General features: G+C 47.5%; 1 long non-coding RNA gene across 1 annotated transcript in view; it reads right to left on the bottom strand.

The window, feature by feature from the left end:
• Positions 1-3,703: 3,703 nt before the first annotated feature.
• Positions 3,704-18,455, bottom strand: part of LOC121023144 (uncharacterized) — a 33,517-nt gene continuing 18,765 nt past the window's right edge. Inside the window, exons 2-3 of the long non-coding RNA XR_005787253.1 lie at positions 10,070-10,269; positions 3,704-4,187 (exon numbers count right to left, since the gene is read on the bottom strand). This is a non-coding gene — a long non-coding RNA (uncharacterized LOC121023144). The remainder of the gene's footprint in view (positions 4,188-10,069; positions 10,270-18,455) is intronic.

Genomic DNA, 18,455 nt, shown 5'->3' with positions numbered 1-18,455 from the left:
CGGATCAGGAAGGATACGTTGGAAAGCCGAAAGATGGGGAGGTAGAGGTGTGTCAGTCATGAGACTGGGAAGCCCGGTCCTTGCTCTGTCACCAAGTATCAGTGTGACCCTGGCGCTGAAACTTACTACTCCCCGTCACTTGAAGGTCGGGCTCACTGTAACCAACCCAGTGAATATCTGTCTCAACACCTGAAGGTGAAGAGAGGTTCCAGAAGCTCCCGCTGGGGGTTGAGAGTCTGAAGTTGCAGGGGGAGGAGTGAGCCATGCTGAGCAGGCAACGCATTGCAGCCCCCCTCCCCGCCCCCGCCGTGTTGTTTAACCAGGGACACGAGCCCCTCCCCAGACCTACGAGTCTCACTGGCCGGTGGGGGGTTGGGGTAGCTCTTCCACACCAGCCACTCTCCAGTCCTCTGGCACAAGCTGGGTGACCCACAACTCAAACCAATTCCGACACCAACTGACCCCACGATCCTGCCCCCATATCGGACACTGGCTGTTCGCGGGGTCCCGGGGTCACCTGTACCTCCACCGGCTGACTACAAGGTCAGTGCGTCCTGCCACCTGCCCTCAGGCTCAGCAATTCATTGGAAGGACTCACAGAACCAGAAAAGCACTGGGGTGCCTGGGTGGCTCAGTCGTTAAGCATCCGACTTCGGCTCAGATCACAATCTCACGGGCCATGAGTTCAAGCCCAGCTTTGGGCTCCGCACTGACAGCACGGAGCCTGCTTGGGATTCTCTCTCTCTCTCTCTCTCTCTCTCTCCCTCCCTCTCTCTGTCCCTTCCCCACTCGTGCTCTCTCTGTCATATATAAACAAACATTACAAAAAAAAAACCCCAAAAAACAAAAAAGAAAAGCACTATACTTAGAATACAGTTTATCACACAGGGTAGAAATGAACAGCCAGATGAAGTAGTACATAGGGCAAGATCTGGAAAGGTCCCCAGCGCAGAAGCCTCTTTCTCCATGGAGTTGGGGCGCACCACCCTCCTGGCACATGAGTGTGTTTGCCAACTCAGAGGCTCCTCTGTCCTCGTCCTTTAGATTTTATAATGGAGGCTTCAATAAGTAGGCATCGCTGATTAATGATTAATGGCATTGGCCATTGGTGATTGAACTCAATCCCCAGTCCCTCCCCCCTCTCTGGAGATGGAGGATGAGGTGGGGTGGGACTGAAAGTTCCTACCCCGTAATCACGTGTTTGGTTCCTCTGGGAGCCCTCAGGAGTCACCTCATTAGCATAAACTCAGGTATGGTCAAGGGGACCTTTATAAATAACATTCCTGGGGCGCCTGGGTGGCTCAGTCAGTTAAGTGTCCACCTTTGGCTCAGGCCATGCTCTCACAGCTTGTGAGTTTGAGCCCCGCGTCGGGCTCTGTGTTGACAGCTCAGAGCCTGGAGCCTATTTTGGATCCTGTGTCTCCCTCTCTCTCTGCTCCTCCCCCACTCATTCTCTGCCTCTCTGTCTCTCAAAAATATAAATAAACATAAAAAAAAAATAAAATAAATAAGTAACATTCCTATCACTCAGGAAATCCCAAGGGTTTTATGAACTCTGTGCCAGGAACCAGGGACAAAGACAAAATATACTTTTTTTTTTTTTTTTTTACTATATCACAGGTAGACAGAAATATAAATGCATGTGGCAGGTGCTGCAGAGAACTGAGAGCCCCGCCTGCTAACGGGGGGCTACAAAGCGGAAGCGGTCCTCGGACCAGGTTGCGCTTGGAGAGAATCGTATCCGCAGAGGCTCACTATGGCTAGGACACGTGGGATGTTTGAATCCTGACATCCGTCCGACCTCGGACAGGACACTTGCACCTCGGAGGCTCAATCGCTCCATCCGTAAAAGGGGTTGTAACTGCAACACTTCAGGGGTATGATGGGAAACAATGAGACTCGTTAAGGAGAAGCTTAAGACCGTGCCTTGCACGTACTAAGCACTCGGTACCGTTAAGCTCGTACAGCGAGTGAGGATGATGGCGACGAGTAAGGAAAATGAGACGGAGAAATCGTGTGGCTGAAGCACTGGGTATCGTGGCCCCAATTACCTCACGATCCGCGAGACATCTGCTTACTCAGGCAACTATTCACAGACCAGCAGACAACTGGCTCCCAGACAATTGCTTAGTGGTCCGTGGGGTGACCTGTCCTCCTTCACGCTGTGGGAACCACAGGGCTCCCCTCTCTGTAACAGCTTCCTGGAGGCCTAGAAATTTTTGCCTAGTTTGGCTGGCACGGGATCCAGATTTGACGATGCCCCGAATGAGAAAAAACTAATTTTTGCAACAACAGCCGCGAGGTATTTGTTAAACAAAGCAAAAACGCTAATCAAAACAGGAGCGAGAGGGCCAAGTTTTCCTGAGGCCGTCTTCCAGCTCCTGGGAGATAGGCCTCAAAACAGGGCCGAGGAAAGCTGGTGTCCTTTGTGCCCCAGATGCCTCGAGGGAGGGCGACGGGGAGACCCAAGACCCGGAGCTGGCTTGCTCATCGTGGGGCTCACGGATCTCGGAGGCCCTGGGGTGGTCTTGAGAGTGTGGCCGGCCGAGACCTCGGCGCCGAGCTGAGGCGAGCCCAGCATGGGGGACACACGGACAGCTCATGCCCCCAGTCCACCGGGGAGGCCACCTCAGGCCATTGTTTCCTTTGCACCACGCACCACCCCCAGGCACTTCTTCCCCCTTCCCGCAAAAGAAACATCCAGTGCCCTATGTTGAGTCTCAGGGCTGGGGTGGTCTGTCACCCACATCTCTCCAGTGTCTGGGCCCTCCTCTGCAAGCTCAGGCTTGAGGCGCAGGGACAGGAGCTCTGTCAGGCCTTATGCACAGCTCCTCTGTGATCAGCGCTCCCAACATGTGGGCTGGGACCGGAGAAAACCCATCCACAGCTGAGCTCACTGCTGCCTCTCAACATGCCGGCCGTTTGGGGCCTGGTGGTGCCATCTGTATGTGGTCTCCTCAGCCTGCAGTCTGCCTGAGGTCTCACACGAGGGCCCCTGACTACAGAGAAAATGAGATGCTCTCTCACACACACCTCTGTGGAGAGAGGCTCATCCCTCTCTCTCTCTCTCTCTCTCTCCTCCAGCTGGAGGTCCTCAAGAAGCAAACACTTAGGGTCTCCCTTTGGGGTTCGCAATCATGGAGGCCGGGCACTTACCACGTTACCACCTGGCGGCTCCGTCCAGAAAGTGCCAACCCCATGGGTCACTCCTGGGGTCCGGGGCCAGCCAGAGAGGCCACATGGAGCTGCATTAACTCTGGAGGGGTTGTGGGAGGGAAGTTTGGGAGACTCTTTGGCACAGATACCCAAGCCAAGTGAACCTTAAAGAATAAGCAGGAGGGAAGATGATGGGAGCAGACAATAGATAGGACACTCCAGGCCGCACACCATAGGAGCGAGGAAACTGAGGTGAAAACGTGCCGCAGGTTAGGGTGACTTCATGGGCATTTGACCCAAAAAGTCACACAGGCCTTGTACTTGGGGCTTAATGCTCTGTGGCTGCCATTTTGAAATTCTTCATTTTTTTTTTTTTTTTTTTATGTTTATTTATTTTTGAAAGAGACAGAGACAGAGAGAGCACGAGCAGGGGAAGGGGAGAGAGAGGGGGAGACACAGAATTCAAAGCAGGCTCCAGGCTCTGAGCTGTCAGCACAGAGCCCGACTTGGGGCTCAAACTCACAAACGGCGAGATCATGAGCTGAGCTGAAGTTGGACGCTTAACCGACTGAGCCACCCAGGCGCCCCTTGAAATTTTTAATCTTATCCTTGAATTTTTGCTTTGAACAAGGGCCTGCTGTTTCACCGTGTTCTGGGTCCTGCTATTTATGGACCTACCCTCCTGGGGTCCAGGACATGACAGGAAGTTTGGGTTTGAAGTGGGAGGGGTAGAGGTGGCTAAAGGCTAAAGAGATATGCGGTGGCTAAGACCCCCAAATGCTACACCAAGGAGCTCAGGTCCTGTCCCAGAGAGAAGCGGGTTTGAAGGGGGAACAGTAGTTAGGTTTGCATCCCATAAGGGCGTCTCTGAAAGTGGGGTTAAGTTGGGCCTGCGCACGGATGCAGGAAAGAAATACGTTGCTAGTTTTTTCGTTTTTCATTTTCTTACCTGCGATGGTATTTAAGCACATGTCAGCCTTGTTCGTATTTGTCAATAAGAGCTCTTATCCAATACCAAAATAACTGTGACCCTTTAAGAAGAGGACAAAAGATGGGGGAAAATGTAATCATGTCCCAACTTCATTCCCCTGTATATGTCCAGGGTGAGATCCAATCTGTGGGCGAGAGGGTGGAGTGCACATAGCAGACTGGCCCGCGAGAGGCCTCCCTAAAATTGTGTGCTGTACAGAGGGCTTTAACAATAGGCCTACAACTTTCTTGGCTTTTTTTCTATCCTGCATACCAATTATTTTTTCCATTTGCTAGGAACCCAGGGTTGACCTTGAAAAATACCATTCATGTTGGTAAACACATGCTGGTTGTTTTACCAGACATGGAAATCTGTGCGTTAGCTGCGACCTCAAGACACCCTTGCTCCAAAAACAGCCGCCTACAGGTCTCAGCCCAAATGGGCAAGCGTCCAGGGGATCTGAGGCTTGGAGGAGAAGCAGTCGAAAGTTAATGCGTTTATCTGAGCCCCTTTGATCTAAAATCAGGCTGACAATCCTGTGAGGCCAGACTCGCCCGGAAGATTTTCAGGCTTTCCTCAGATTCAGCTGGCCGTGCTTGGGAACGGTCTTCCCTCCAGCAGCCTAGGACTTGGGCTTTGAATAACTTGATGCTACAAATCAAAGTCTCCCTGATATATGAATGAGAGATTTTAAGAAGAAAAGAAATTAGATTTTTTTCAAAGTAGACATCTTGAAACTGACAAACGGGCTGCCTCTGAGTCGGTTTATTTACTTGCAAGATAAACTAAATTCAGTAAAGGAGAAAAAAAAAAAAAAAAGCTCAAATCAACCAGAAATCACAGAAGGCACTGAGAAAATATTACTCTTAGTAAATAATAATTATCCAATTTTTCAGATACTCTGATAGCATTTTCCCTGTTCATAAAAGTAATACATGTAGACTGTAGAAATTTTGAAAATTCAGCAAAATAGAAGATCAATAATAAAATGACTGCCTAAACCACCACACAGAAGTCATGTTGTGCACATTTTGAGGTGTTTCTTCTCAGCTTTGTTTCTACGTACACATTTATAAGTTCTTTCAAAGTCTCTCTGAAGCCTTAAAAAAAAATTGTGTTAACATTTACTTACTATTGAGAGACAGAGAGAGACAGAGCAGGGAAGGACAGAGAGGAGGAGACACAGAATCGGAAGCAGGCTCCAGGCTCTGAGCTGTCAGCACAGAGCCCGATGCGGGGCTCGAACCCATGAACTGTGAGATCATGACCTGAGCCGAGGTCAGAAGCCCAACTTAACGCTCATTTGAAAACGTGATGAGTTAAGTGGCCGTATTTTAAAATCATGGTTTTTTTCTAATTAAAGAAATAAAGTATATGGGGTACAAGAAATTTGTAAAATACAGAAAACACAAAGGAAGACAACAAAAATCACTTGGATTCCAGCCAAAGAAAACTATGATTAATGTTTCGGTATGAACCCTCCTTTTTTTTTTTTTTTTCTTTCCGTTGTATATATGTGCTTTTCTTATTTATTAACAATAACAGTGTACCCCAGTTTACTCTTTGCAATTTTCACTTAATGATACACAAATGAATATTTCCCATAAGAATAAATGATTTTTAATGGCTACCTAGACAGTATTCCTCTGTATAGATGTATAATAATTTACCTAACCAGTCTCCTATGTAGAATTTATAGGTTGTTTGTAAATTTTCATATTGCCAACCATGTCATGATTACCATACTTAGGAATGACATCTGCCTACTCTGCTAACAAATTCTTAGAGTAAAATTCTATTAAAATATATATATACACATATATATTTATTTGATCGATAATACTAAATTGCCTCCAGAAAAGTTCTACGAATTTGTACTTTCACTAGTTCAATCTTTTTAAAACATGATTTAGTGGCAACTGTAATTAGCTCTGTTTTGTCATTTGAAACAATTAAGGCAGAAATCAGTATCACGATGAACGCGACACAGCATGTCCATGAGAAAAGTTACCATCACGCCGATCTGGGATATATCTTCACATGTGGTTGATGTGTACTCTCATTTCATTCTTACAACAATCCCCCAAAGAAAGTTGTTTTTTTTTTTTTTTTTTAATGTGTATTTATTTTGAGAGAGAGAGAGAGAGACACAGAAGACAGAGTGTGAGCAGGGGAGGGGCAGACAGAGAGAGGGAGAAACAGAATCTGAAGCAGGCTCTAGGCTCTGAGCTGTCAGCACAGAGCCCGATGCAGGGTTCGAACCCATGAACTGTGAGATCATGACCTGAGCCGTCAGAATCCCAACCGACAGGACCACTCAGGCGCCCCAAAAAGAAAGTTTTTTAATCCCCATTTTTAGATAACAAAAGCGAAGCTCAGAAACCCCAAAGCCTTTCTTTTTGCACCCATGACACCGTGCTATCTCTCTGAGCCCAGACTTTCGAGTGGCCACCCGGCTGTGACGTAGTCAGAGAATCCTAGCGTGGATCCCGGTCCTACAGACACCAGTCACTTCAAACCTCTCAGACACAAATGCTTCATTTTAAAGGAGTCATGAGATGAACATCCTCCCTTTTGATAAACGTAACGTAAAAGGTCTTGCTCCTGGATTTATTTTTCAGGTAAAAAGAGCTCCAGGGTTTTGTGGTCCTCTCCGGGGGAGGCGGGGGGGCCAGGAATGAGAGGAGGGATGGAGGCTAAGGAAGAGAAAACCAGCTTCCTCAGGGGACTGGGCAAGGTAAGGGAGCGTGTCTTCCAGGTCTATGCTGGCAGACCTCCCGCTTTGAATCAGAAGTAGGGAATTTGCTTTGGTTTCCTGCCTGGGTTGCCTTGTTTATCAGCCACAGGGCAAGAAACATGCCATAGCAATGAAACGAAGTTGACATGTCATACGGGGGGAAAAGGGAGTTATTCAATAGGGCTGAGTCACGGCTCTGCGGCAGGTACAGGATGAGGCATCCCGCAGAAATTCGGAGCGGACCGCCAGACTGCAGGGTTGAATAACAAAGAGCAACAGGTCTATGGATGACCTAACACGCCTTTCTGATTTTGAAATCCCTGGATGGTGAAAACCTAAGAATGACGGAGTCTGAAGTAGGTTTACGTTCGCTGTTCCTTCGTAGCAGAAATCAACCCCAAGGTTGCATAAAAGCCAGGCATTTAATTCACAGTAACAATGTTATTTACCTGGGAAGTTTCTCTTCCCTACAACTGTAAATTCACCCACAAGTGTTGGCGTCTGAGTTCTACCTTTTTACTGTTTTCTTCTCCATCTGCTGCCGCGGTCGACACCCGTCCGCGTGTTCTCTGAAAAGACAGGGCGCCAACAGCGAGCCCAACAACAGCACGCGAGGCAAAGCACGATGAAGAGAGACGACGTCGAAGCTCGTCCGTCTGGCCAGAGACTCTAGGAAACCCCGCTTACGCTTCTGTCCGTCCATCAGCAACGCCCCTGACGGAGCCTCCACCACCAGCTGGCTGTGTGACCCAGCCGGACGTTCATCACTCTATGCCTCAGTTCCCTCTTCTGTGACACGGGGCAATAAGAGGCCAAATGAAGAGGGGACGCTGGCCACCGGCCTGTGACAAGGATCCAGAAATGCCAGCGTCACAACGTTGCTCATTCCATTTCCGTCTTGCTTCATCTGCTACCTTCCAAATCACGGGACGGTGGGAGGAGTTCTAGGTCAGGCATCAGCAGGCCTCATTTTAGTTCAGAATCTATTATTTATGACATTCTTCAAACGGGTAGTTGTGGCAGTAGTAACAGACAACCTCATTTTTGTCCTTGGCCCTCACAATAACTTGTTGCCATAGGTAATGTTATTCTCCTAAAGAGGGTATATAATTTGGCCACGTTGGCTTGTCAACATGAATTTCCTCGAATTCATCCAGGAGAACTGTTTCCAGGGCCCATGATCCTAACCATTATTCGGCCTTAACTTTTCCAAGTTGGTTTTTGGCCCACCCATACCTTATTATTGGATCAGTGCGTGTAAAGGACATTTTGGGGGCCTGTTCAATATATTTTGGGGGGGGGGGAAAGAGATGTTCTTCTATTCCACAAAGTTCCATTAGAGTTATGGGTTAAAGGGCCCTTGGCTACAATCATCCTGTCCCCCAACCAAAAAACCTGGTAGAGGACAGTCAGACCCTCCCCCTTCAATTATGGTATACACAACATGAGAATTTTTCTGCTGGATCTGCTTATCGGGGGCTGGCAGGGGCCATATTTCCCAGAGTGTGGATAAAGGCCCTCCTTTAAAAGAGTAGGACCTACGGATAAACAGGAACAGATAATCAGAATAAAATATGGATGGCTACTTAGAATCCCCAGTTCCAGTTCAGAGACCCTGCTTCTACCCGTTACTCCTTTCAACTCTGTGATCAACCCGGTACTTGAACTGTGTAAACCAACAGCCTCATGCCTGCGTGACTATGAGCCGTGTATTTATTGCTTGCAATCAAAGAAGCAGGGAAGGGGCATGAGGGTAAGCTGTAGACAAAAGGTGCACGGAGGTGAAGTAAATTATTTATCAGTAAAGAAAATAGTATTAGAGACAATAGTCGGAAAAATCAAGTTAGAAAGGGGCCATATTTTAAAAAGCATTTAGTCCAAACACCTCATTTTACAGACGTGGAAACTGATTTGCAAACGCACGAGGTGACCGGCATGATGTTAGGCAACTGGCTGGGGGTGAGCTTGGGATCTGGCTGAATTCAGGTGCCCCCTCCCCCCACTCTCCCAGTACTCTGCCATCACCCGCCCGACCTTCCCAGATAGGTAGGCGGATAGGCAGACGACTGCATTCCAGATGAACGCATAGACAATGGGTAGATACACGGACAGATAAACTGGTGGCTGGACAAATGGGACAAATAGGGCTGATAGATGGAGAGACAGAAACAGATTTAGCAGATTTCATTGTATAATAAAAGCCACTGGAAAGTGGAGATCAAGCTGAGAGACAGCGTGGCTGAAAAAAACACCAGGCTGAGAAAACATTCCAGATTTTATGTCCGGCCCTGTGCTCACTAGCTGTGTTACCTTGGGCGAGTCCCTGAGCTTCTGTGAATCCCAGTGACAGGTACAGACGTGGTCAGGAATACATTGTGAAGAAGCACATTTAGGAATCCTTTGTTAACTGTGAAAGTTTTAATGAAGGTGAGGGGTTCCCGGCCATATATGAAAATCTGTCATAATCACGTGTTCACACTGAGACAGTGAGTTCCTTGAGGATAGGGATTAGCCCCCATGATTACCCCTTGGATCTTAATAAACCCTGGAGACTGGCCTATTCTTCTGAACTGCCTGGAATCTCTCCCCAGTTCTGTTTGTTTCTTTCTTACAACACATTCACATTTCCTACCATCTTGGAAGTGTCCTCTACTTAAAAAAAATAAAAATAAAAAATACACCTTTGGAGAAAAAAAGACATTAGATCCCCTCCTGCACACAGCCATAGAAGCTAATTCAAGTCACATATCAGGTCCAAATGTCAAAACAAAACAAAAACAAAAACAAACCTCCAAGACCATGGAGTAGGGAGAGGTTTTTGAAAACTAGATCAACAGCAACAACAACAACAACAACAACAAAAAGCATTACTCTTAAAAGAAAGCTCGATGAATTAAAATTCATTAAGCCTTGAAATTTCTGTTCGTCAAAGACCCCACTCTCCACTCCAATTGAGTTAAGTTAAACATGTGTTGGTGTGGGTAGCACTGCACGTGAAGTGAGGTGTTCCGTCAAACGTTGCTGCCACATTGAGTGTGGCAAGAATTAAGGATGTCATAGGCCTGGGAGGGTCTTACTGTTCCCATGAGGGCTTTAGCTAGATGGTTTAGGGGCCAGGAGATAGAGCGCGGGTGAACGTGCACAAATCTTTTGCTACCAATGGAAAAATAATCTAACACACATGACAAAACAGATGACATGAATACCTTGAGATAATGGAGGTCTTCTCTCTCTAGACCTTAAGGGCCTCGGACAGGCTCTGGCACAAAAAAAGACCCTTCGTATATGAAGGGACAAAAGATAGCATCATCCTTGCTCAGAGAAGAAAGCTCTTGTCAGATCAGTTTCACCAGGGGCTTTTCACTCTTTTGCGTTCATTAACCTGTGGCTGTCCTCCCCAGCCTCTCTATTGGTCACGAACACCGTATCCAGAGAGAGAGAGAGAGAGAGAGAGAGAGAGAGAAGAGAAGAAAAAGCAGTCAGCAGAACACCCCCAATAACCGTGACATCTACATTGTGTTTTACAATTTGTGCACTGCTTCCAAATATCTCATTCGAATCTCACAACCACCAAGGGAGATCGAGTATTATCCGTCTCATTTTAAGGACAAGGACACTGAAGTTCAGAGAGGTTCTGTGACTTTCACAAGGCCGTACAGGTGACAGGTGGCAAAGCCAGGATTTCAAGTTCAAGGGAGAAGAAAACTCAGTGGGAAGGCTAAGCTTGCCATTAAACCTAACTAAAGGAATAGGGCAGAAGGAAGAAGGCAGCAACTTTTTCACCAGAAATATGTGGTTTCGCTCTTGTCTTGTCGGTAGGGATGTCTCCGCCAAGTTGCACCCAGTTGAAAACAAACATGTAAAAGTCAAGGGCCAATAGTCCCGGGCTGGGTATCTGTCGGGACTCCCCGCCTTGCGCAAACCTACCTCTCGCTTCCGGGATGGATCCGACTTCCCTAACTCTTAGACCGCTTGGATGAGGACTTGGGCTCTCAACATTCGTCTCAGGCCTTTCTCCAAGTTTGCGAAATGATTAGCAGCAATGAACGTTCTACCAGCCACTGTCCACAGATCCTTGCATATGATGGGCCAGTGCGACGCGCTTCGCGTGCACTGTCTCAGTCTTGCAAGAACTCATGAGGTAAGTACTAATTTTGTCCCTATTGGACAAATGGAGAAACTGAGGGACAAAGAGATGAAGTCGTGTGCCCAAGGTCACGCGGCTGGGCCCTCTCGGAGGCTCTGGCCTTGCCATTCTGTGTCCCTCAGCTGCTGGCTTTGCACCATGTGTCGGCTTGGACGAGCCCAGAGCTCTAGGTGACAGCGTTGCCTCGGCCGGCCTGCACCCCAAGAGTCTCCCAACAGACGAGGCAAATCCCCAGAAAGCGGATGATGCTGGAGATGCCGTGGCCTGCCTCTGAGATCTCTCCTCCAGGATGGAGGCTCTTATTGCCCCCCGCTGCCGGAAGCGTTGGCTGCCGAGGGCTCACAGCTGAGACTCCCTCCAGAAACCACCCCTGCCCGATGGGAGTCACCAAGGTCCCCCTCCACCCTTCTGGGGAACAGCGGCAGCCACTGAGTAATGGATGGGGGATACAGGCCCAGCCTTCTGGCCTCAGCTGGGGTCAAGCCCTAAGGACCATCCTGACTCCAGAGCTATTGCAACTACTTCACATTTCCACACCCCTCCCTGTCCCCCCTTTGGCTTCCTCCACCGCCAACCCCCAGCGGGCGTTAGTCCCGAGAGCATCCCCTGATAAATGTCCTGTGTGCACCTTGCAGCCTCAGACCCAGATTCCCAGGAATCCCGCCTAACGCGGAAGTTAATCAAACGTCGCTGAGCAAGGCTTCAGGTCCTGATGACAAAGGGAGGTCTCATGCAGGCTGTGGTCTCAAACCCATCCCAGCGTTTCAGTTTTCCTGCCCACCTGGTCTTTGGCACCGCTGTGCGCCTGTTGGCTCGTTTCTTTTTTCCTTTCGGCTCGCTAGAATTTTCTGGTGTTCGTTACTGTGTTTGTGGGACTCACCTACACCCACAGCCAACAACAGAGCTGTGTTCTTCCCGCGACACTTCTTTTAACCCTGACAATGCCTGGAGTGTCCCAACCTGGGACGTAAGTCACACTGGTCAGGTTCTCGACATAGTCCACACCTGCAGCTGATGTGCACGAAGCACAAACAGACGTGGGCGGGTGTAGGAGTATCATTCGGCCTTGGAGATGGGAGTGTGTCCCTACCGGTAGATCCAGAAGTCTTTGGCCAGTGTCCTGTCTTCCCTCTTAAGCTCAGACCCTCATTTCGTCCATGTCAAGACCCCATCACACATTCCGACAGGCCTCTCAATCTCCTGCTTCTTCTTACTTGAATCTGTTGTCTACTTTGCTGCCAGACTTATCTTCCTAAAGGAAGCTCTCATCAGACTCCTCCCTGCTTAACCACCTTTGTGCTCCCCGCTGCCCACCAAAGGAAGCCACACGTGTCAGCCCGGCATCTCGAACCCTATCCGACATGGCTGAGTTCCCGAGGCAGCCGACACTTCCTGGCCCCTGGGACGTTACTCCCACGCCTTTGTTCAGACACCCATCACGAAACTTCCTGATCCATACAGAGAGCTGCCGACGGTCTGAACCATCTTTCTCTCGTAACTTCAGCTCGGTCTCCCTTAATTCACAGTCGTTGGTATACGTGGTTTCTCTTCCCTCCAAGATTACGAGCAGCTCGGGAGAAGACACACAACCGATCCGAGCGTTAGGACAGTGGCAGACACACAGTGGGCTCTCAAGAGAGATTCACCGAAATGACTTATCATCTCCCAGGGGAAACGTAGGTTGATTCTCTTTCCCTTCTCCCTGCCTTTCCGTCAGTCTTTATATTCCTGAAAGCCATCTGTATCAACGTTATAGGATATAATTATTTAGTTATATCACACACAAAGCAACACGCAGTGTATGGAGACGCTGCCCTTAAACATGCCTTGGGAGAAGGATGATTTGAAAGCTAAGGTAGCGCGGAGGGAAATGAGGTCACGGCTTTAACCGAATGAGAAGAAAAACCTGCCATTTTGAAATGACGGTATTCAAACAGTGTAGGCTAGAGATCTAAGATAAGCCAGGGGTAAAGGTATAAACGATTTTTAGGAGAAATGTGACTTATTTTACGGAAGAATTGATTGAATTCAAAGCCTCGTGCACTACCTTTTGCCTTTTTCTAGACGACTGGACACCGGGCCGCTCCTCCTGGCTTGTGGCGTGGGACTCGGGGCCTGGATGTGTGGGCTCCGATCCCCTCTGCGGGCCAGTTCAGGTTGATGTCCGATGCTGCTCCCGGGCTCCGAGCCCCAGCTCCGCAGACGGCACTAACAGTTTCTCCCAGCCCAGGCTGTCAGAACAGTGGCCTCACATCCAAACACACTTCCCCTAAATTCCTAGGAGTCTTGTTCCCCTGACAAATGCCTGGAAGCTTCTGGGAGGAAGGAAAGTCCTCAGAGCTTCAGAGATAATGAAAAAAAGGGGCAAGATTCGAAGAGTTTCTTAATGAACACAGTGGTGGCTCAGAGCCGCATCTGGACCTGCTGACTATCCTTCCTCCTCCGGACGTTTGCTCGGCAGCTCTAGGTCTTGGGGCCTTCCCGCCAACGGGCTGCTCTGATTCCGGGCGCTGTCGAATTCTGGAATGGGTCCTGGTGGTGAGAAAGGAGAAAGGAGGGAACGACCGTGGTTAATGGTATTTATAAGAAGGATTTGCACACTGTGGAAAATCTATCCCAAGAAATATCTGTGCACGATGTCCTGTGTTTCTTTATTGGAGAGTTGCCTTTACAAGAGAGTCTCTGATCCTGGACATACACACACACACACACACACGCGCACGCGCGCACGTGCGTGCAAGCATGACTCGAGGCCCATTTTTGCTTCAATGCAGGCATGACAACCGATAATCCTAAAGATCCACTCTTGTGACCAATACCGCTCAGGCCCCAGGGACACCTCCTGCATCTCTGGCCTTGAAGTAAAAGGCCCTGCATCCGAGTACCGAGTGCCAAGAAGGTGTGTTTGCACTACTACTGACGTTGGAAATGACCATGACTCATGACTCCAAAGCGTAGAGAGAATTCAAGCAGCAGAAATGCGGGGAGAAGAGGAAACACAAAATCTTTTCCTTGTTAATTCTCCCCTCCTATAGCAAAGATGTAATAAATTCTTGCGTGATCAATAACTATTTCCCAGTAGAGCTGAAAGTCCATTTTCTTCTCTTCACGTTCCAACCCAGGGTCCCTGGGGTGCTAAAAAATGACACACAGGATACCCGACAATTGCGCATACATTTTGCAATACCACATAATTCATATTTCATTACTTATTACACAAATATAGTCCTAGATAGATATATGTGATGTATAAAAGCAGTTCTTTTTTTTTTAAAGTTTATTTATTTATTTTGAGAGAGCATGAAAGAGTGCAAGTGGGGGAGGGGTAGAGACAGAGGGAGAGAGGATCCCAAGCAGGCTCCCCTGTCAGCAAAGAGCCCAACGTGGGGCTCGAACTCGCGAACCTTGAGATCATGGCCTGGGCCGAAACCAAGAGTCAGACGCTTAACCGACTGAGCCACCCGGGTGCACCTGTGTAAAAGCAGTTCTCGACATGAGCAGCTAAACAAATTTTACTAGAATTGCAAATAGTTTTATTTTTATAAAAATACACACTGGGATGTAATTATATACTAAAAAAAATCTTCTAAAAACCTTCAGATCTACTTAAATAATTTTATTTTAACTTTTCATATTCACTAAGTAATTTGTATTTGCATTTCAGTCACAATGGATAATTTTGAATATTTTGGAATAAAAATTAGTTTTGTGAAAACATATCTAAAATAATTAAATTTTTAGCTTCTCACATTGATGCTAATCTACATGTTGATTAAAATATATCAGAATTTTGTATATTTTAATATAATTACATTTATTTTTAATCTGTTAGGTTGTTGCTATCACTGGAACACAGATTGTGAAACTCTTGATTATAAGAATATAATTAATGATTTTACTGAAATGAAGGTAAGAAGATGAATTTTATTAAATAAATATATAATAATTTATAAATTTCTGTCTTGGGGCATCTGGGTGGCTTAGTAGGTTAAGCATCCAACTTTGGCTCAGGTCATAACCTCACAGTCTGTGAGTTCGAGCCCCACATCAGGCTCTGTGCTGACAGCTTGGAGCCTGGAACCTGCTTTGGATTCTGTGTCTCCCTCTCTCTCTGCCCCTCCCCTGCTCACACTCTGTCTCTATCTCTCTCAAAAATAAATAAACATTTAAAAAATTATAAATTTATGTCTTTATTCTTTAGTCATCCAACCAACGCTTGCCAAACAACATCCCAGACAGGCTTACAAAGGATCATATTCCTCCTCCTTCCATATTTTGCTACTTTTTAGTCGTAGAAAAACCATAGCTCTATAAATATGTTCCCTTTTTTAAAGTTTATTTATTTATTTTGAGAGTGAGAGAGAGAGAGAGCGAGAGAGCGGGAGAGGGGCAGAGAGAGAGGGAGAGAGAGAATCCCAAGCAGGCTCCGTGCTGTCAGCGCAAAGCTGAGCGCAGGGCTCGATCTCACGAGCCGTGAGATCATGCATGACCTGAGTCGAAATCAAAAGTCGGACGCTGAACCCAATGAGATACCCAGGCGCCTCTCTATAAAGAGTCTTCTCTTTTGTGTCATGAAGGCATATCAAGGTGGGAGGATAAAACATTTTTTAAATGGCTTATTGGCCTCATTTACGGCTTTTAAATAACTAGACATGTGGCACCAGAGCAGCAGACCTGGTGAATGGCAGGAGGAGGCAGCTCCCGATGCTGCGCTGCCCCAATGGTGTTTTCTGACCTCGTTGAGTATGCGCACCAGGACACGTATCCTACTAAGCACTTTGTGGATTCCCTTCATCCTTGCCACAGTCATTTGAGGTAGGCACCGATCTGATTTACATGAAGGGGGTGCTGGAGTGGCACCTGGGTGGCTCAGTCAGTTAAGCGTCCGACTTCGGCTCAGGTCATGATCTCACAGTTCCTGAGTTCGAGCCCGGCGTCGGGCCCTGTGCTGACAGCTCAGAGCCTGGAACCTTCTTCGGATTCTGCGTCTTCCTGTCTCTCTGCTCCTCTTCTGCTTATGCTCACTCGCTCTCTTGCTCTCTCTCTCTCTCTCTCTCTCTCTCTCTCTCAAAAAATAAAAAAAAAAGATGGGGAGGCTGGGACGCAGGGAGGGAAGTCACTGACCCATGGGCATGGGGTGACGTCCAGGTGAGTGGTCGCTCACCCTGGCCCCTGGGACTCCAAATCTCTCTGCAACCATCCCTGCCTCTTCTCCCCTTCCCACACCCTCTCCGTGGCAGAGGCTGACAGGCCATGTCTGTTCCCTGTTGGCTTCCTAGAGATCCTTGATAAATGCTTTCATTGTGTCACCTGTTATATACCTCTTTAAAATTATCTGTATCTGGGGCACCTGGGTGGTTCGGCTGGTTAAGCGTCCAACTCCTGATTTCTGCTCAGGGCACAATCCCCCGGTTTGTGAGTTCAAGCCCCGAGTCAGGCTCTGTGATGACAGTGCCCAGCCTGCTTGCTTGGGATCCTCTCTCTCTCTCTCTCTCTCTCTCTCTCTCTCTCTCTCTCTGTCTCTCATAAATACATTTTTAAAAACATTATCTGGATCGGGGCACCTGGGTGGCTCAGTTGGTTAAGCATCCAACTTTGGCTCAGGTCATGATCTCAGGGCTCGTGAGTTCGAGCCCAGTGTCAGGCTCTGTGTTGACAGCTCAGAGCCTGGAGCCTGTTTCAGATTCTGTGTCTCCCTCTCTCTGCCCCTTCCCCAGCTCACACTCTGTCTCTGTCTCTGTCTCTCTCAAAAATAAGTAAGCATTTATATATATATATATATATATATATATATATACATATAATCTGGATCAATACATCTGTTATGGACTTCAAGCTCATTAAAATATTGAAACACACTGTATTCTGTACGCAGACACTTGATAAATTACATTTTTGCCCCAACTGTATTTGTAAAGCTTTCGAAACAGCTTAAATGCCTAATACGTTTAGCTGCATTAATAACTGAATTAACAAACGTTGGTATAACCATTCAATGGAGTAATTTGCAGCACATGGAAATGATGGTGATAAAGGCTATAATCACATGGAGAATACTTATGACAGATAAAACAGTGAGTAAAAAAAAGAAGCATATAAAATGACACATATTGTATGTCAGAATTATGGAAAAATTAGTCTACACATGAAAACAGACACACAGGAAAAGCAAAAAGAATATTACAACGAAATGCTGATAATTGTTGCATTTAACAGTGGTTATTAATGTACTGGAGCGGGTTTTTTCTTTTTCCTTTTCTTTTATTCTATTTTTAAAATGGTTTGGGATCATGTTAGTTTCAGACTGAAAACATGTTATTTATTTAGAAAGTTGTTTTTTTTTTTTTTTCTGAAAGTAAGAATGATGGATTGGGGCACAATTTCATATGATTTATGCTACTACCTAATCATTTGCATGTCAGGCCTGGCTCCCTGGCTCTGTACATCCCTTAAGATGAAAGCTACCTGGCCGAGGAGGCTCTCCTTAAGTCTGCCTGCCGTTGGCAAGATGCATTTTACAGATCAAGCACTTTAGGCTTTGTCTTATAAATTAGGAGGAGCGGAGATGAAAAGAACCGAGCGTCTTGAGGTTTTAATACAAATTCTGCCAACAGAAAAGTTCTATCACTTTCTAAAGGCAGCGCTGTCCATCAAATGCTCCCCAGGGACGTGGAACCGCTTGGTCAGTGAGCTCCAGATAAAAGCAGCTCATGATCAGAACGCCTCCTCTCTGCAGTGGCCAGTGCCGCTGGGTACGTCATCGCTCTCCGGCCTTTGAGAGGATTCTGGCATTCTCGTAGGGGTGTGCCAGATTGGAAGCGAGCCTCGAGGGACATAAAAACGTCAATGAATAGCTGGGAAGAAGCCCTCAGGAGAAGCTGGGGTGAAACTCTATTTCTTTCTTTCGCGTTTATTTATCTTTGAGAGAGAGCCCGCAGGGGAGGGGCAGAGAGAGAGGGAGACAGAGGAGCCGAAGAAGGATGCGCAGTGTCAGCACAGAGCCGGACGCAGGGCTCGAACTCAGGAGCCATGGGATTGTGACCTGAGCTGAAGTCGGACACTTAACCAACTGAGCCACCCAGGAGCCTCGAAACTCTCTTTAAGTGGAGCCACCACGAGCCTCCGTTACACTTCTGCTTCACCTGTGCCTGACTTGGGTTTTAACATCAAGAACTCTCACCCAGTGCCACAGACCTACTGACTCAGAACCCGGAATATAACAGGTGCCCCGGGCGACTGACAAGCACACAGAGGGTTGAGACGCACCAACCAGCAGAGCTCTATGAAGGCCAGCCCAGGATTTTATGAATAAGGTGAAGAGTTGACGGTGGTCTTTAGCTTTCAAGAACCATTTTAGCTGGTTTTACAATCATCTCCCCGAAGTACATGTGACTGTCGCGGGACGCACGGGCTCAGTCATGAGGATGGTGATTGCCTGTGGGGGT

The sequence above is a fragment of the Herpailurus yagouaroundi genome, unplaced genomic scaffold (genome assembly GCF_014898765.1).
Source record: "Herpailurus yagouaroundi ecotype Mexico unplaced genomic scaffold, PumYag 530, whole genome shotgun sequence".
Classification (NCBI taxonomy): domain Eukaryota; kingdom Metazoa; phylum Chordata; class Mammalia; order Carnivora; family Felidae; genus Herpailurus; species Herpailurus yagouaroundi.
This window is presented reverse-complemented; position numbering and strand designations above follow the sequence as displayed.